This window comes from Rhipicephalus microplus, chromosome 10 (assembly GCF_043290135.1).
Source record: "Rhipicephalus microplus isolate Deutch F79 chromosome 10, USDA_Rmic, whole genome shotgun sequence".
Lineage (NCBI taxonomy): Eukaryota > Metazoa > Arthropoda > Arachnida > Ixodida > Ixodidae > Rhipicephalus > Rhipicephalus microplus.
This window is the reverse complement of record NC_134709.1, coordinates 21,786,871-21,806,789: the sequence shown is the minus strand read 5'-3', so window position 1 is coordinate 21,806,789 and position 19,919 is coordinate 21,786,871. Positions and strand designations below refer to the sequence as shown.

Here is a 19,919-nt window from a genome sequence, read left to right as displayed (position 1 = left end):
CATGAACAGTGGCTGTAGGCAGTGAACTGGGGAGCGATCAACAACCGCAATGTTTTTAGTTGCGCTGAGCTAAGGCTATAGGGAAAACTAGCAGAGATAATAGCACAAGTACCCTTTTGCTATGATTTCGTGCCTTTCACGCAAAGCGACTACATTATAGTTTTGTGTCTACCAGACGAAGTTGAAGTATCAATAACCCACTGAATTGATTAGTAAAATAGCTGTTCGAACCCAGTAACAAGCACCAGAAATGTTAAACATTGTCCATTTTCAGAGGTACAATGGGCGGGTGTCCATCAATGCGCGAAAATAGTGTGAAAACCACTTGAAGAAATACACTGAGGCAGTGTGTGATCTAGCTTCTTGGTATTCCACAATGTCAAAACTATACAGCGCAGAGAATTCACAGCAAAAAAAAAGAAACGACAAGGACAACTTCTTGTCCTCCTGATGTGATGTGACGTCATGTGAGTTGCAGAGCAAATCATGATGACGTCACGAATTTTGGTGTTCCGTGACGTCACATTTTGTCATCAAGCGCTGACTTTTCGCATCGCCCATGTTGATTCCATCGACATGGAATGCCAACGTAGAAATCCGGTAAATTTCTGTAATGAGGCATCTAAGACTACCACTTTAAAATTTGCAGTAAGTTGACCCGTGAGCACATCCTACAACCCGCTCTTGCTGCGGCATCGAATGAAACCTCAGCAGCCACGGTTCAACTCCAGGGTCGAGTTCAACCACGAATTCGTCATACTGGGCGCGCGAAGAAGTGGCGGAGAGGTTCATGGTTTGGAGTGCTGAATTAACGTCAGGAGAAGCCGAACTGAACTCTGACGCCACCGCGATCCAACTATTTGCGACTGCGCGCCCTCGGCCGCAATTACACGAACTGCCACGAAGTGCGTAGTCGAGAGAGAAACAGTAGCATCGGGGGATTCCGGAAGTGCGGGCACCTAATCTGCGAGAGCAAGCCTTCGAATCATTAAACTTTTCCAAGGCGCCTTCAACACTATGTGTGAGGTTCTATCGGCGCATCCGTGACAATATTAATTTCCTCAAATTCCGCTACACTTTTGCCACGAGCTGGCGGTGTAAATTTTGATGAGCGCACGCATACCGGTACATGCCGGCGCTAGTAACGCGACTCGCTCATGCCCCAACCAATTTTCGCATTTCGCACACTTTTCCTGCAGACTCATTCGAGCCTAGAAACACTGAGGTGCCCGAGTTCACGGAGAGTAATTTGGCTCTTGTTGCTTATGCAGAATAGAGCATAGCAGACTTTAATGCATCACTAGCCACGCCACGGAGGCTAATTCGAATGCTCTAGCAATGCAGAAGACGTAATATTCATGCAATTATTCCTACAAGGAAAGCTTAACGTGTCATTAGGCTTAACGCACACAGCCGTACACCCGAAGTAGAAGGAGAATGGTGTCCCCTCCACTGCTTCCTTATTAGTTACGGTGAGTAAGCGCCTTGCCTGTCCCACGAATTGGCTTTGTCTTGTCCTCTCCTTAACAGGCTCGTATAATGGTTATTGTACTCAATCGCTAACACAAAGGTCGCGGAATGAAATCCTCGCCGTGAAAGCTGCACTTCTAAGGAGGGAAGATGCTAGAGGCCCGTGTGCTAATATTTGGCTGCCCTTTTGTGCCCCAGGCGGTCGAAACTTTCACAGACCTGCAGCACCGTGGCTTCACAGTCAAATCTTGGTTTCAGGATGTGAAACACCATCGATTGTCTATTATTTTTTCCACAAACGATCAAAGTGTAGCTATGTAACCATGCATCTTTTTGACGACAATGCGGTCCAAGGGTCCCTCATGGTGCATCTTATAAGAGCTGTCTACCTTGCACCATTGCCGACGAAAATCCACGGAATAAAGATAGGTCGTAGCGAAAAGCACAACACCCTGTCATTTTTTTAAAGACGATAGTCTTTCTTGGGGACCTTCGACGCAAAAATTTTGGTCTGTCTGCCTGTACTTTTGTCTGTTTGTCCACTCTTGTCCAATCTGGTACAACGGCCCATCCCATCCGCAGCGCCCACCAATCTTGCTGAAGATTCAGCGTTCATACTTGTGCACTTGTCAATTAAAAGCAATTATTGCGCATGTCTGGGGCACCATAACAACACGTATATATTCTGCATGTGCGTCTTTTACTAGAAAAGGCATACATAAGTAATTTTAAGGACCATAGCGCTGATCACGCTGCGCTGACCATGCAACGCTTGCACGAACAGGAGAGTGTTTCCAACGCTTTGCTAAACCAAACGGTGGTGGCACCTACCCGTCGCCTTGCATTCTACACCTTATCACCTCTGAGACGGGCGCGAACACTCCTCTCAGAGCCACGCACTTTGTTTTTGAAGAAAACTGCCAGATGGCGCTCACGTCTCACGTGTGACGTGATTTGATGCGCTCATTCGCCTCCGCTGCACGCTTGAAGCACTCTAACGCAGCGTCTCCAGAATACCATTCACCAATTTTGTTGCGCAGAGCATCAAATAAATGTTTTGTTCACTCTCTCCACACGCAAGACTAACGTCTTTCGACGACATTTGCAGATTACCGTGCAGATACGGGGCCGTTTTTTTTGCATCTAGTTAATTCTTTCAGCCTCGGCAACAAGGGAATCTCCCCCACTCCTCCCTCGCCCTTTGATTATAACATCTGGGTTATGACGAGCGTGATATGATTATAAAACACGCCGCAGTGGAGTGCATCGGGAATTTCGACTACTTGGCATTTTTCAACGTACAATGATACCGCACAGTACAAGGACCTCTATTGTTTTGCCTGCATCGAAATGCGACCATCGATGGTAGGGTCGAACCCGTGACCTTCGGGTCAGCAGCTGAGCACCCTAACCGCTACACCACTGCGGGGAAATCTCCCGCTCCTCTGATGGAGAATGCCGCACGCCTACCTTACATCATAATTACTGTAACTGGAAGGGGGGGGGGTCACATTGGTGCCAGACGAGTGTAATTTTCATCAACAGGTTGAGCCAGCAGTACACGATATAGTTCTGCTGAGATAATGGTTGTAGGCTCGATTCGACTAGCCACGGCTGCCCCCTTGACGGAGCCGACAGGCCGAAACATTTGAGTACTTATATCCAGAGTCCGTTACCACAGCGTGCTTCATGACGAGGACGTCAGTTATGCGCAGAGAGTATCATGATCTAGCCATTTTAATGTCATAAAACATAATTTGTATTGCAATTACAAAATCAGGATTCCGCCAGTTTCAACGCAGATATTGGTGCAGTTCCCTCCATAAATATTAAAACACGGTCTTTCTTTATTATACTTGTAAGCTTTCTAACTCCATCATCCCTATCACCAGTGTAGGGTAGCATACCGGTCATTCAAGTCTGGTTAACATCCCTGCCTTTTCCTTTCCCTCCTGTTTTTTTTCTTTTCTTCAAGCAATCATTGGCTACGACCTTGAATGGTTCAGGAGGAAGCAACACAGCATAGGTGACGTAATATCCGGACGCCCTCCTTCGATCGACGTAAAATGAACAATGCTGTGAGATTCGTATTTCTTTTTTTATCATTTTCACATGTGGGCCATTTAATGCAGCTCTTTTGGAGCGTGCCTTACGGCAGTGATTATCCGAGTACGACGACGACGAAGTTACTTAGTGATAGAACGTGTCTGTCACTACTAACTGTTTTTCGTTATATTTTCCACGATTCCTGGGACTGTCTCTGCGTCCTGCCTTGTGGCGATGGCAGCGGCGACTCCTACAGGCCCACGAGGTCAAATGTCAGCGCCCTCAAGCACTTCTGTGGCTCAAGGCTCATGGTCCATCACCAGCGACGGCTCAAGAGATGCTCCTGTTCTCGTGCCCATGGACGAAGAACGAACTGCTGGCCCGTCTGGCTACAGCTCAACATTTGTAAGCTCCGCAAGGAAACGAGGCTCTTGGTGCAGCTCCAGTGAAGACACGGACATCTACTCAGTCGACGGCGACGACTCATCAGATGGCAGCTTCGTGTCTGTGATGAGCCGCAAGGCCAAAAGGAGGCTCATCAAGACGTCATCACCAGCAAGCACGTCAACCGTGAAGGCAAGGAGTGAACGCTGGCCGCATACCATTCTCTTCATGCCCGTGGATCTTTCCGCCAGCCTTCGAAAATTGAACAGGCAAGCCATTTCCAATGTTCTTGAGGGAATAGCACAGAATGAAATCAAAGAGGTCCGGCTAAACACACGTAAAAACGTTTTAGCCGTTGACACAACACATGCAGACACGCTGGAGAACCTTCGAATGATGACAGAGTTTGGAGATGTCAAAGTACGAGCGGTCGTACCGATGACTGGGACCTGCTGCACTGCAGGTGTCATTTACGACATTGACTTGGCAATCCCAAACACGGATCCACCCATTCTGATAAAACCGGCGTATAAAGGAGTGGTCATTAAGCATATAAGCCGCCTCGGGAACAGCCGCTGCGTTAAGATAGTCTTTGAGGGCGACTCAATCTCTACGCACGTCAAGGTGGGACATTTCCGGCATGTGGTACGGCATTTTGTCCCAAAGCCGCTTCAGTGCCACAAGTGTTTCAAGATCGGTCATGTCAAGGGCGTCTGTGCGAACTCCACCGTATGCCCCCGGTGCGCGGAGGCGCACACGGTAGACACCTGTTGTGCAACAACTTATAGGTGCGGCAATTGTCGAGGTACGCATGAGGCCACGTCTAAGGAATGCCCAAGACTCAAGAAAGAAATGGGTATCCTGAAAGAAATGGTCAGGGATAACTCCACCCATAGAGAAGCTTCAGAGATAATCCGGCGTCGACGTCGCCACCGACGGAAGCGCTCCAGTCATGATGATATTCATGCACAACTTCAGTCTACACCACCGTCAACATCCAGTAGAAAGCCAGAGAGTACAAGAATACCTCCACCGGCGAAGCCTCTCTCCCCTGAAGACTGGCCGGTGCTTGCGAACGCACGGCCTTCCGAACAGCCTTCCCGCTCTCTGCTCCCAGTGAAAGCCAATGCTGCTGATGACGAGGCTCCAAAAGCAGATCGTCAAATTATTCCTATGCTGCGATCCATTGTGAGTGTCATCAGAAGTCTTTTGACAAGCATCGATACGCCAACTGCTAGGAGCGGCCTACAGGTGCTGGACGCGTTGAGTCCGGTCCTTGCAAGCCTCAAGTAAAGCCATGGCCGACAATAACAAGTCGTTTCGTCAGGAGGTTAGAGAAGCGTCGATTTTCCAGTGGAACGCAAGAGGTTTGAGATCTCGCATATCTGATTTTCGCCAGTTTGTTCATCTGTACCAATTTCCTATCATGATTATATGTAAACCGAAATTATCGCACCCAATCAGATTATCCGGCTACGAGTCATTTTTCTCTTCAAGTGACATCGAAAGTAGCAAGGTTGTTGTATTTATTCGCCGGGAGCTTACTTACGTCGTCCAGCCAGTGCAACCTCACGACGGCAATCAGTATGTGTGCTTATCTGTTAAAAAAAGAAAGGTGACATTCGCACTTCTAGGCGTGCATATATCCCCATAAAGTCATTTCGATGCCAACAAACTGGACGGCATATTAAGGGCACATCCGGGTCCGTGGGTTATCACCGGGGATTTCAATGCGCATCATCCCATCTGGGGAAGCTCAAGGCTTAATTCAACGGGACGACGTCTAGCATCATTGGTTTCCAGCCATGGTCTCGTCCTTCTGAATGACGCCAGTCCTACGTTTTTACGAGGCACTACATATTGCAGCTGCCTTGATTTGTCCTTTGTTTCACGCCAATTTTCTACACGGGTAAAGTGGTTTTTGGACATTGAAACACATGGAAGTGACCACATCCCCACTTACCTGAAGATTAAAGGTATTTCGAACACGTACTCCTCTAACACAACACAAAGAACAGATTGGAGTGTGTTCAAAACTCAACTTGAGGATGCTTGTGAAGAAGGCCTGTCCAATAGTCTTCAGCAAGCTATTAAGGAAACTGTGCATGCGACTATGCGCACAATAATATGCTCTTCGAAGTACTCTGAATATGACCTCGAGCTGGAGCGACTTCGTGCGATACGCCGTCGTGCCGAAAGACGATACCGACGCACCAATTCCACAGATGATCTACGGACAGCCCGGCGCATCCAAAAGAAGATACAACAGCGCCTTGACAAATTAGACACCCAACGATGGAGGAAATTTCGTGCGTCGCTAGATCCTCACAAACCACTGTTTCAGATATGAAGAATTGTGCGAGGCCTACGTTCTGTTCCAGAGCAGCGTTTTCCCTTCAAAGCCCTTGCACTTTTTCATCGCCGGCATGAAATTGAGGTAGCAGAAGATTTCTGCGCTATGACCGTGGGCCAGACAGCGTACACAAGCCTACATACAGTGAATCATATCCCTCACTCACGGGACCCACGCATGGATCTCCCGTTTACATCACAGGAGCTCGATGCGGCGCTCGTCTTATGTAATAAGTCGTCGTCAACTGGCCCGGATGACATCTCATACAAGATGCTGTGCAACCTTGGTAAACGGGCACGAGAAGCACTCCTTAACATCTTCAACGATTCCTGGCAAGCTGGCATCGTTCCGCAAGATTGGAAGATTAGCCGCTTGGTACCGATCCTTAAGCCTGGCAAATCTCCCCTGGACATTGCCTCTTACCGACCAATCGCACTCTCAAGTTGCGTAGGAAAGGTAATGGAGAGAATGATCTTGACCAGGCTTGAATGGTACCTGGAATACTATGAGATATATCCGAACGCTATGGCTGGTTTTCACCGTCACCGATGTGCGATCGACAATGTTATAGATCTCGTCACATAAGTCCAGCAACAAAAGGCAGGTAAACGACTATCTGCAGCCATGTTCCTTGACGTAAAAGGAGCATACGACAACGTTCTACATGACGCCATCCTCGAAGCCATCGAGTCAGTGAGCCTAGGCGGGCAACTGTATTGTTGGACACGCAGTTATTTACAAGGGCGGACCTTGTTTGTGAACACTGCAGATGGACCAACTTCCCAACACCCAACGCATCGTGGAGTCCCGCAAGGTGGCGTCTTGAGTCCAACCCTCTTCAACCTCGTTCTCAATGGTCTTGTAGAACGATTACCAAGTGTGGTCAAGTTATCCATGTACGCTGACGACATCTGCGTCTGGACATCTGGCGTGACAAGGCCTCAGGTACGCGCAAGACTTCAGAAAGCTGTGACGTTGGTATCAGTGTACCTCAAGGAACAGGGTCTGAAAATCTCGCCAGCGAAATGGGCATTGATTGCTTTTAGTCGAAAGCCAATGAGACCATACGCTATATCAATCGATGGCCAAGTCATACCATATGTCAGGACGCACAGATTTCAAGGCGTATTCATTGATAGAGACCTCTGCCGGGGCCCACATGTGGCCCACTTGAAGAAGAGGCTGACAGAAATTGCCAACTTATTCAAGTATCTCGGAGGAAAAACCTGGGGGACTTCAGTGCATGCAATGATGCAATTGTACAAGACGCTTTTGCTTGGCTATTTGCGCTACAGTTTGCCTGTGTTGACCAACACCTGTAGAACCAACATTCGGACTCTCGAAAGGATCCAGGCCATGGCTCTGCGAGTTTGTCTGGGGCTACCACGATGTTCATCAACAGCTGAGACAATCGAGATCGCTAATGACTACCCGCTAAAGACGCATATCATGATGGAAGTGCTCAGAGCACACGTGAGGCATCTTACTCGTGCCCCTGCCCATCATCTAGCTTCACTGCCAGAAGCCCGACCTCGTGCCTTATTTTGCCAGACAGTCTTGTCATATCGCACACGCATTCCTACGGGATATACAACTCCATCAAGGATTTCAACTCCCCCATGGAGTATGACCTGTGCACATGTTGAACTCACGGTTCCAGGCATAGGGTCAAAAGCCCGGCTCTCGTCTCCAGCGCTAAAGCAGCTTTCTCTTCTCTTGTTATATGAGAAATACAGTGACCATACTCATCTATATACTGACGCTTCAACTAAAGTGGATGGGTCTGCAGGGTCGGTGATCTTTCCTGCAACAGCGACAACGGTGAAGTTTCGTTTATACCATCAGACATCATCGACAGCTGCGGAACGTGCTGCTCTACGTAGCGATATTCAAGTCATTAAACATCAAGAAGCCAAGAAATGGAGCGTGTCCACGGACTCTAAGGCAGCACTACAGTGTTTGATATTCGCCTTACGCCGGTGACCTCATGAACAACCAGTGCTGGAAGTTAGAGAGCTGCTTCACCACCTTTTCGACGAAGGACACAGAATCACGTTTCAGTGGCTTCCAAGTCACTGCGGCATATTGAGCAACGAACATGCCGATGCAGCTGCCCGATCAGCACACGAAGATGGTGAAGAAAAATCTATACCATTTTCAAGGACTGATGCTGCAATGACCATCCGAAAAATCGCTAATGCAGAATTAAAATCCCTGTGGAACACCGAGTGCTTACGGCACACGCGACTGCGTAGACTGGACACGTCTCGTCGACTCCGGCCTCCGTCTGGACTCTCCCGACTCGAGACAACGGCGCTTTGCCGACTATGGCTTGGTGTCGCCTTCACCAAAGCTTTCGCCTTCCGAATCGGCATGGAAGACAGTGCTGCTTGCGGTCATTGCGGCAGCGATGAAACTATAGAGCACGTTCTTTGTCACTGCCCTCGTTACAGCGTGCAAAGACGGCAACTAGCTGCTGCGTTAGCTCGCCTTGACGACAGACCTTTGTCTGAACAATCAATGCTGGAAAGACGACATGATTTGTGTGCTCACAGAAAATCAGTGAAGGCCTTACTGAACTTTTTGCGTGGCAGCGGCTTATTGTATAGACTGTAGCACCCCAGCTCCCCCCCCCTCCTTTTTTTTCTCGCGCGCGTCTATTTCCCTCTTCGCTTTCTTTCCAATATTTCTTCCCCATTCCCCTTCCCCTAGTGCAGGGTAGCAAACCGGATGCTCCATTTTCTGGTTAACCTCCCTGCCTTTCCCTCAATTTATTCTCTCTCTCTCTCTCTCTCTCTCTCTATCCGAGTACAGACTTGTTACTTGCCACGCTGTCTTCTCATTAAGACTACGACTGCTTATCGGGGTCATCGACCTCTCGCAAACTCCCTTTTACCGGTCATTTTACGATAGCTTCACGTCTTTATCTTCTCCTCCACGTTCGCAGTCAAGAGGAAATGGCCGCGCAAATCGCAAGGCAACGAACTCCTTACGACACCAAGCTGCCGGGAAGAATAGTGAGGGCACCAACGGTTCCTGTGCTGTTTAATTTACCTTTGTTTTATTTTGAATATGCACGCAGACCATCTGAGAGTAACGGATTACTTCCGCCATCTTCAAGTTGACTTGAATTGCTGCAGCCAACTTTTCCAACGGAAAAAGGGACGCATCCGTCTTATCTACGTCTTTGCAAACTGTCGTTACATTCGGAAATGAGTAGAGGTGATACCCGCGAAGGGGCCGGTCCAGCCGAGACTAATCTGCGTGTTGCAAGTTGCGTGCAGCGTAACAAAGCGTAAGCTGCTAGTTTAGTTAGATGGAAATGAAATAGAAGGCAGTGCGGTGCCTTATTGGTGGACCGGCTGGCGTTGTGTTACAGAATACAGTTGTGTACGAGATATATTACTGAAGTCATCCCAATCGGATTGAAACCAGTACGATTTTTTTTTATCAACAGCAAAGGACATCTCCCACAATTTATCTGAACAAAGCACAAAACTTATACCCTGCGCATCATTACGGTCATCAAATTTTAGCGCCGTTTCATTGAAGAAGGAAAATGATATCAAGCTCCAGAAACCAGCGAACAATGAAGCTTTGCTATAATAGTAATTTGATGGTATGGAAGTTGCCTAACTTTGCAGCAGCCCGGCTATTTGGTGTAGTTGTAGGTACTTGCTCATATTGACAGGCTTTGGCGCGCACAAAAACACGACCATTTAAAGAAATACTCAAATGACACACGTGCTGACTTGCAACTGTGATTTATTCGAAAGGGAAGCTCAGGCATATTTATCACATTTGACACATGATCTGGCCACCCTCGCCCAGGCCACAGAAAAAAAGGCAGAAAAAAGGAGGTGGGAGAGAGCACACATAAGAAGACTAACAAGATAATAAAGATTTTGAAACAAGTGTCCTAAGTTACACCCTGAGATGTCTGATGAGATATGGTGATTATAGTTCTAATGTATGGACGAGGTGCTTCCACGTTTTTAATCACGCTCCTATTACGTGACAGGCCTCTAATACTTATCTGGTTGTTTGATAGTGGTGTTTTGATAAGATATTTTAATTACTGAAATTGATAGTAGCCGCACGAGCTACATTACTGAGACGTATTGGAACAGTATTTTTGTTCTAACAATCATATGCGCCCTTGCCACCTCGTATTCTCAAATCTTCCTGTTCGGTCTACGTAGTTATGACCACCATACATAGACAACACCTGTTGCACACTATACGTAGCACAGCCTGTGATTCAAGCCCCTTCCTCATTGTTTCCAACGTTTCGTGTCTTGAGAAAGGCTTATCTTGAAAAAAAAAAACAGTGAGCTCTTTGACACGTTCTCTTATTACAGCACTTGGTCGGTCGTCACCTTTTGCTGCTGGTTAATAGGTTTGAGATAACTTGTTAATTAGTTGATTGGGTAATTGGTTAATTTGGTAATTAGTTGAGATGTGGTGGTGACTATTACTATGCTGAGCTCATCTATAGTGGTGCACTTCACTGCACGCAAGTTACAACACAAACTTCAACATACGCTCGAGCGGGCCACGTGGTAGGACATCGAACACAGGATGGTAGCCATCGCCGGCGAGCTGCGATAACCCACATTGCCCTTAATGGCAGCCAGTTTCCTTTGTAGGCCCGATTCGCCCAGGTGACTCGTTCGAGGCACCCCGTATAAGAAAAAAGGTTACCATCTAAGAGAAGGGCCAATGCCGAGAAGACCGGTGCACGACACTCCTGAAGCCGTTGTCGCACCGCGGGAGTTGCCGCCCATTTGCTGCTATTCTCGGCTACCTTGATCGCGAAATAGGGGCAGCGAAACTGATGCATGAGAAAAGAAGGCATTAAGGAGCTTCCTACACTAACTTAGTTTCTCTTTTCTTTAATGTAAAACAAGAACGAAAGTTTGACAAAAAGGGACAGTTCCTTCTTGAATGTAATATTAACTGATGTGGTTTGACTTTCCAAAACATCGATAAGATTATGAAAGATGCCACAGTGGAGGGCTGCACAACTTTCGAAAACCTGGGGTTGTTTAACGTGCACCTAAATCTAAGTGCACCAACCTCGAACATTACCGCCTCCTTCGAAAATGCGGCTGCCGCGGCCGGGATTCGGTGCCGCGACCTGCGGGTCAGCAGTGCCTCTTGAGAATGTCCTCCGTCAATGATAGTATAAGGTTTTTAAGTTATTTAGAGGTCTGGAGAGAGTGTTTGTAGCAGCGTTCATCTTGTAGTTGGCCTCACCACTGATGCTTTAGACATGCGCAAAAGCAGACTTCCCAATCACGTTTAGCCTATAGTTGCGAATATAGAAAATATGAAAAACTGGCCCTATACGCGTCGAGATTCATTCGGTCTCTTCTGGGCGTGACTGGCCGGCCAGATCCAAAGCTAATGACTTCTCTTAGCTGCTTTCTCTCTTTCCGCTGTTTAGCTGATGAACTAAATTCACTGTTGTCCTACAAATGTATAATTGACTTACGATAATTTTCTCTTCATGTAAACCCAGAGACACGCTTACTGCTTCAGTATTGAAGATTTCAGAGTTTCAGTTTGGATACTTTTGTCCCTTCGTCAGTGAAGCCTGAACGTGTGGAGCAATAGATTGCCGTGCTCAAGTAGTAATATTTCATGAACTGCTCGTGAGAATGCAGAACAACTTCGTGTAGACATTGCGTACATTGTTGCTTGGTAACCCTTTGAGCATTGTTGTTCTTCGCAAAAAAGAAAACAAAAATAATTTCCCTAAAAACTTACATTGTCTTGCCCATTTTAATAGTAGCCTGCGTCATCCTCGAATTGATTTTCTGGCAACTTCTCTTCATAGAAACCTCCCATAGCACTTCGTTTAGAGGCTCAGGGAACGTCATTTGGTTATGCTGAACAGTTCTGCAGCAAATCTAGTACAATGAGGGCTTGTACAGCAAGAACGCTGGTTTTTTTCTCACACTGCTTTCATTGCCATGTAATACCGCTTCAGACTATGCGACAATACTAGCCGTCATTAGAAAGTGGAGGACGTGATCTTTCTAATACAACACGATTCACATCAATACGGTGAGAGCAGTAAGCGTGAAGCGTCACAAAACTAAGACAAATGCGGAGCGGCCGGTCGCCGCTAGTGTGAGATCGCCCCCTAAATACCCCCCCTCCGTGTGTGCAGGTGGTGTAAATAAGCTACACATGCGAACGCTCAAACGTATCATCAAACACGAAATGTGACCCCCAAAGGCGTAAACAATGTAATAAAAAATTATTACCCGAGGACGTCATTGTGACGTCATGTGATCGCCAAAATGTGACGTGGATATGACGTCACATAATGACGTCATAACATGACAATCACTCGGCCAATGGTGAGCAGATCCGGCAAGCAGTGCAAGATCTAGTGAGCGGCGAAACCCTTGGAACATCCCTCTTCTCGAAGGAACTGCGATACCGCGTTCGGTGTACAAAGATTTCGATGAGGGGGGTCAAAACGATCGGTTGATACTAAAACTAAGATGGTTTTCTCCTTCGAATCGTCTTAGGCGAATGGGTAAGTGACCGTGGGAATTTCGTTTTGTTTATCGTTCCGGTAAACTGCAGAAATAAAAAGTAAAAAAGGTATAGATCGTTGGCTCGTGCAAACGTTATCTGAAGTTCAACGAGTGATGAATTATGAAGATTCATGTCGTCCAGTTCATTTGTGCAATCTTCAGATGACGCAAGCGCTACAGGTAACCGCATAAACTTACTTCTCGCTGGAATCACATATAAGCGAATGTCATTGAATCTTACCAGTGCTCTAGATTGAAACTCCAAGCTTAATGAATGTATATATAATAATCTGAAGTCACGCTCCAAATATAACAGCGATGCTTATGAGGACTGAATCGTTATACTCTCTGAAAAAGCAGTGACTGGATGCTTTGAACTCATTATGGATTATGAATAAACATGTATATGTGCTAAACCATCTCCATTTTGGAGATTAAAGCACGACATTAGATACTAACTACATGGGCGAATTGCCGGCCCATAGAAATTCTGAATGATATTTGTCATAGCTATCATTCCACAATGAGTCAGTGTAAACATGCAAAACATTGTAGCAGGCCTCCGCAGTGAGTTAGAGAGATGAAAAGCCTGCGAGAGAAGTGCACACGACATAAAAGAAGACAGCAGAGCCCGCCGTGATTGATATGTGGGGTTTAACGTCCCAAAACCACCATATGATTATGAGAGACGCCGTAGTGGAGGGCTCCGGAACTTTTGACCACCTGGGGTTCTTTAACGTGCACCCAAATCTGAGCACACGGGCCTACAACATATCGGCCTCCATCGGAAATGCAGCCGCCGCAGCCGGGATTCGAACCCGTGACCTGCGGGTCAGCAGCCGAGTACCTTAGCCACTAGACCACCGCGGCGGGGCAGCAGAGCCCGCCAGGGCCAAGCTGTCTCTCAATGTAGGGAACATTGCCTGCTCGCATATATCGACCGACGAGCTAAGCCTTACAGGGAGCACTGAACAAAGGAAAAGCTGTGTCGTGCGGCAGAAGCGCGAGAGACGAGGTCCTGATGTATATAATAAGCAAGTTCTCAGCGAGGCAGTCTTTCGTCTGAAGTGTCGTTATGGCGCACATAAGCGCCGCTCGGCGCCCTGATTGACGACAGGCTGTTAGCTGGCGACGTTGCCTCTTCTTCACAACGTAATGAGTGCCACGACAAGCATGACGGACACCTATACGGCATTGGTCAGTGTGGCGCCTATAAGGAATCCCAGTCACTTATTGTCGGCTGGGGAATTTGGTCAGAGGCGGTACTTTGTCTCCCCCTTTTTGCTGCCCATGCAATAGTCAAGCATTTGAACAGTGTTGTGCAGAGACATGACAGCAAGCCCGCCCAAGATAATGAATTATGATCGGAAAGTACCAATCGTTGTGCATCCATAGTAATGTATACAATCAGTGGGTTCACTAACGGCATGTAGGTGCCAACTGCAGCATTTTGTGAGGACGACTGTTAAGGGGGTAGAACTATCCATCTCTTCGGTGCACGTTTCAGTGTCACAAAAGGAAAAGACGCATGGTTCCCTAGGCATTTGCTTGACACAGCTCATGAGCGAAGGCCGTCTTCTATGTCGAGTGCATTAATTCCTCGGCCACCCTCCCACACCCCTATGTACCACTCACCACTCTTCTATGAAGGCTTTCTGCACCGACCGTAATAACGCGCTGCCTCAGAAATTGCCGGCGTAGCAAGCTTTCTGCAGCTCTCGAGCTTCTGCAGTGCCTCCGAAATCCGTTCGCCTTTGGCTAAACGACGACGTCATGCGATGATGTCATAGTGACGTTAGAAGCGTTGGCGATGTCACATGATGCTGATCTTTGGAATCGCTAATGTACCGACGCAGGCAGTCACCGACGCAGGAAGTCATCATTGGTGTTTGAAGGCGCATCTGAGACTTTCACCTTACTATCGGTGAGAGGGCCCCTCCTGGACCTAGACGCCACGTTCATAACATCTAAGAACTATAGCTTCTCTTGCACGCATTGAACTCCGTCACAAAGCATATATCTGGACTCCATGGATTGTCTCCTTTTGAAAACATTAGCTAAGGACACCAAAGAAACGAATAAATAGGTTAAAATTAGTCGTGGTCATATTCAACGCAATAGGACTGATAGGCTCGTTGTTGTTAGAAGACCTGGGGTTAAATTTCAACACTGAGAGTTATTTTAGGAACACATAATCTTAAGAAAGAGGGTGGTATCCCTTCGTCGTCGTCCCGCTGCGGTGGTCTAGTGGCTAAGGTACTCGGCTCCTGACCCGCAGGTCGCGAGATCGAATCCCGGCTGCGGCGGCTGAATTTTCGATGGAGGCGAAAATGCTGAGGCCCATGTGATCAAATTTGAGTGCACGTTAAAGAACCCCAGGCGGTCGAAATTCCCGGTTCCCTGCGCTACGGCGTCTCTCATAATCATATGGTGGTTTCGAGACGTACCTTAAACCCCGCATATCAATCAATCACTTCATCGTCGTTCTGCTCTCGTGCTATAACAATAGTCATGTCATACCAACTAGCCCAAACCGCCACGCTTCTAAAGGGTTATTTCATTTCGCCTAGACGAAAATGACGCCTCCGCGATTAAAATGGAATACCAATGTCATCAAACTTTGCAACGCCAGACCTTTATTAAGCGGCTAAACTGTTCCTGTGAGCCCACAACGACTTTGCCCACAGCCGCTCGTGGGCAAAGTCGTTGCCCCACATATGCATGCTTAATTGCCTTAGAGTTCTTTGCCTCCTCAGCCGTAAAAACGAAGCAGCTAAATAGCAGCTTGAGCAGCAAAGTCACTCAAGTTTCTGATTAGCGAGTGTTGTAATCATTCGCGAACTTTTACAACCTGCGCAAAATAAACCAGTCGTCAATTTATACACATACACTACATGCCTCTTCTCATGCGTCGTCTTCTTTTAGCCAAATCTTGGCGAAGCGAGAAGCTATGAACTCCTGCAGTGAAACTTCAAGAAGATATAGGCTAACTGTGACGTGATATGATGATAAATATAATGAAATTGTAAGATATGAATTAAATTCCGAGGTCTCCAACGCAGAAATCAAATCACTGGACAACGTTTCCACCACTTCAGATAACAATGAGCATAAAAAGCAGAGATTAGCTTACAACATCATGAAGTACAAATTACAGCCGGAATCAAACATACAAAACTTAATGTATGGTTTCGTTTCTTGTTTTAGACGGTTTTTATTATTTCGTCTAAAAACTAGCCCACTAAGCTTTCTGGAAAAGCGGATTAGTGGTTAAGCCTTCTCCAGTTGCAGCGCTGCGCCAAAAGTTTCACACTGAAAACTAAAGCCAACCCATTCGGCACTTTGTTGTTAACGACCTAAAGATCGCCTTACACGGACCTACGAGGCTTCCCTCACAACGCTTCCATCTACACTTTTCTCCAAAGGCAAGCAAAACAAATCACAGTACACCTAAAAAAAGAAAAAAAAAACTTTTACCACTTTCAAATAGATGGGAAAACCCTTCTAAGCCTCGCTCGAATTTATATGAATTTGATCGCTTTTGTAAATTTGAAAATTGCTCTCCACAAGGCTCCGTGAATGTTGATGCAATCACTGACGATTCCACTTCGCAGTAAGCATTTAAACAAGGAAGAAAGAAAGTAATAGGAAAAGGTAGGAAAGAATAGGAAGTCAACCAGGCGCACGTCCGGTTTTCTATCCTACTTTAAGGAAAGGGAAACGGGGATTAAAAGATGGGGAGATAGAAGGAAGAAAGAAAGTAATAGGAAAAGGTAGGAAAGGATAGGAAGTCAACCAGGCGCACGTCCGGTTTTCTATCCTACTCTAAGGAAAGGGAAACGGGGATTAAAAGATAGGGAGATAGAAGGGAGCACACGGAAAACACCGCTGTCTTCTATCGTACTGAGCGCAGGATCGCAGAATTTAAACAAAACTCGCGGTAAGACAGTTACTCGGCTTCAAGGTGTTCCGCAGATCATTCACGAGCAACCAAGAAAACGACGATGTGATGTGATGATGTCCTCATGAGACGAAATATGGTGTCACGTAATCGTGGCGTTACAAAGTTTTCGCAACGTGAGACGTGAAGATTATGACCTAACGGGAGGACGTGATCGCACTATGATCTTTCTAATCGCTAGCGCTTATCACCACCGCCGACGGCCACGTTTCGTGTTTATGAAACATCTAAGCGTTGCGCCTTAATTTAGTAGACGGAGACGGGGCTGAATCCCGTAACGCTCAACACATGCTCTCGTTAAAGCCGAAGCGCGACAGTGAACATTTCACGCCGAACCGAATGGTCGACTGAACCGAGACCGAGCTTACGTTTTCAACTTCGAAAAATCGATTCTACATTCTCGACTCTTTCAAGGTGGCCTATTTTATTTCGCGACATCGCAAAAAGCCTGGGTAAACCTTTTAGCTACGCCCCAATTCCCACACTTTGAAACAGACACGACGAGAAAATGTACTCCTTGCTTTCCTTTCTTTTCTTTCGCTTTCCTATAGCCTTGCACTCCCCGTCGGTTTCAGTAGGGGTTCTCCGAAATCAGCCCCACGGTTCATTATTCAAGCTCAATCCTGCAGTTACCTGCGCGTGCGTGTTACTATAAAAAGTCTGCCACGCTCCATGAATGGTAAAAGCCACAAAACGTCGAAATCGGCAAAAGTCTCTGCTCTCTGTATGTTTCTGCTGCTCTGATTTTCTCCGATTTAGACGTTTTGCGGCTATTGTAGGTTACAAGTACGTACCAACCTACCCAGCAAGCAACTCTCCTGAGCGTTTCATGAAATCGGAGGAATATAGTTTCTCTATGTCATACCTCCCTGCCCGATGAAGTAACTTCGTCCGGTCGAACTCCTTCTTTCTGAGGCTCCCTGTTCTATACAGTTCTCCCCCTCCACCCCCCCCCCTTTTTTTTTCGGTGCCCAAGCCAAACATGTTAAAATTGCAAAAGATGGGATCAGGCAAGGAATACACAAGTGTGGAGCTTCTACTTAAATGTGCAAGAAAGAATGCAAACGTTCTCCAAGGCATCCGAAGCAACGATCTTCGCGACGTTTTGTGGAACGAAAAGAAAAATTAGGTGAAAAGATAACACCTTTTGAACGTTTCATTTAGCAATATTAGAAATTAAGTAACGTATCATTATTTGCAGCTAAGACGCGAACAAACTGTGCGGGATGCGGGACGGGCGTCTGTTATTTTTGTTATTTTTTTTACTAATGCGTGTCAAGCATTCTTTGTCCTTGTCTCAATAATGTACCGAAAAGCCGAGTTCGTCACTCTTGCCGTCTGTAAAAAACAGTTAAAAGTTGAAGACAAAACTCAAATACCATGTGCTAACATTCGGCATACTCGGCCCTATCAACAATAAATAGTAAATATATAAATTCATTCAGCACTTAACGGATAGCTATCAGTCATCGCTCATGCTAGATCTGGAGTACCGGCACTATCAACAACAAATGCCAACTATATAAATTCACTTAGCACTTCTAGAATGAATAGCTATCAGTCATCACCCATCTGAACGTACCAATAATAATAATCGCACAACCTTGCATGTAGCGATGGCCAGGGCTATGACCAGCTTGTCCGCTGTACTCGCGCCCTTGGCACGTACAGATTTGCTCTGAGTTGTTTGCCGTTTTCGACAACCACTCTTATAGCAAAACGGTCATTTGTAAGGTAAGCTACTACGTCCGTGTATCTCACATCTTCTTTGCAGTTGGTGCGTTGTAGTATCTGCTTGAGCAGTTTTATCCTGGCTTGTCTTCTTCCTTCGTATTCGGGATGTCGTATTCGGTATGCGTGTTACAAAGCCATGGCTACCTGGACCGAGGAGGCCACTTACCTTAGGGCTGAACCACAAAGAGTTTGGTCGAAATAAAGTTCATGTCGTTCAAACAACTTTGTCAACCCCTTAGCGATTTTCTTGAACTGCCTGGAACACCTGCTTGCAACGCAAACGGCCTGGTTCAATCCTGAATCGGAGCCGAAAATTTGTATTATTTACATTATTCGAATCTTTCTCTACTTTTTCGGTAACAGGCAAGATAACAAGTTTTCGCTCACAACCAATGACGTCACCAACGCCAAAACTTCAACAAGACTAGATCTTTAACGCTATCGCGTTAAAAAAAGACCTACCTAGGAGGGTAATAGATGCACTGAAGTGTACAAGTTGTCTTGCCGAAGAGCCGATTCCAGCGAAATATCCTTCTCGATGATTTATCATCCTTTATTGTGATATAGCGTCCTACACTTTTCACATGCTGGTCTTTTCATCACCCACAGCTATCAGAGGCGGGAAATTACGGTACACGTAAAGAAAAAATCCGACGTAAGACCACCTAGAATCTGGTGTAAGCTGTCGAATTTTCCATTTCCGGTAAGTATGTTTTCGGCTACTCTTCGAGCTGTTCCAATACCGAGCCACTCAAATTATCGAGCGACCCTTACGGAACCGAATGGCTTGGCCCAGACCCAACGTTCGCCATCACCTTCTGCGTTATTAAGCCAACACAGGGACAATCGGCGTAATTGCGATTGAACATTTAGAGTCCGCTCCGAAACGGCGAGGTGAGCAAGCTGTGTGGCCACGTGGTACTCCTTTGAGAGCATTAGCCAGAATTTGATATCGTTTATGGTAGAAGGAAAGTTACAAGCAAACGAGTGACCGCGTTCTCTTCGAGTGTTTCATTCTGCTTGTTAACCTTTCTTGCAGACAACTTATAAGGTCCAATGAAAAAATGACGCGGCCGACGCTCTTCCAATTGAGCTACAGTGGTGGTTGTCATCCCGTCTACTTTGACAATGATAGCCGGCAAGCACTGCAGTAGACCAAGACATTGACCTTCTATAGAAGTCTGACTTTCTGTGTGTTTCAAAGACCCGCAAGAAAGTTTCGAGAACAGGGTTCATGATAATTTTTTCTTCTATTTGTATTTAGCACGAAGCGAAGATACAGGTTCTCGTTTCAGTTGAAATGACCCGAGTTGCAAAGCGTCGGAGAAAATGGCGAAGAGATTGATTGGGCTGGCTCGTGGAAATTGGTGCGTTTTGAAATACGGTGAAGCACCGTCTTGGACGCACGACAGCCTCA

General features: G+C 46.6%; 1 protein-coding gene across 3 annotated transcripts in view; it reads right to left on the bottom strand.

The window, feature by feature from the left end:
• The window catches only part of LOC142774620 (beta-galactosidase-1-like protein), a 128,160-nt gene that overhangs the window by 73,290 nt on the left and 34,951 nt on the right, over window positions 1–19,919 (bottom strand). The gene's annotated exons all lie outside the window — the stretch shown is intronic.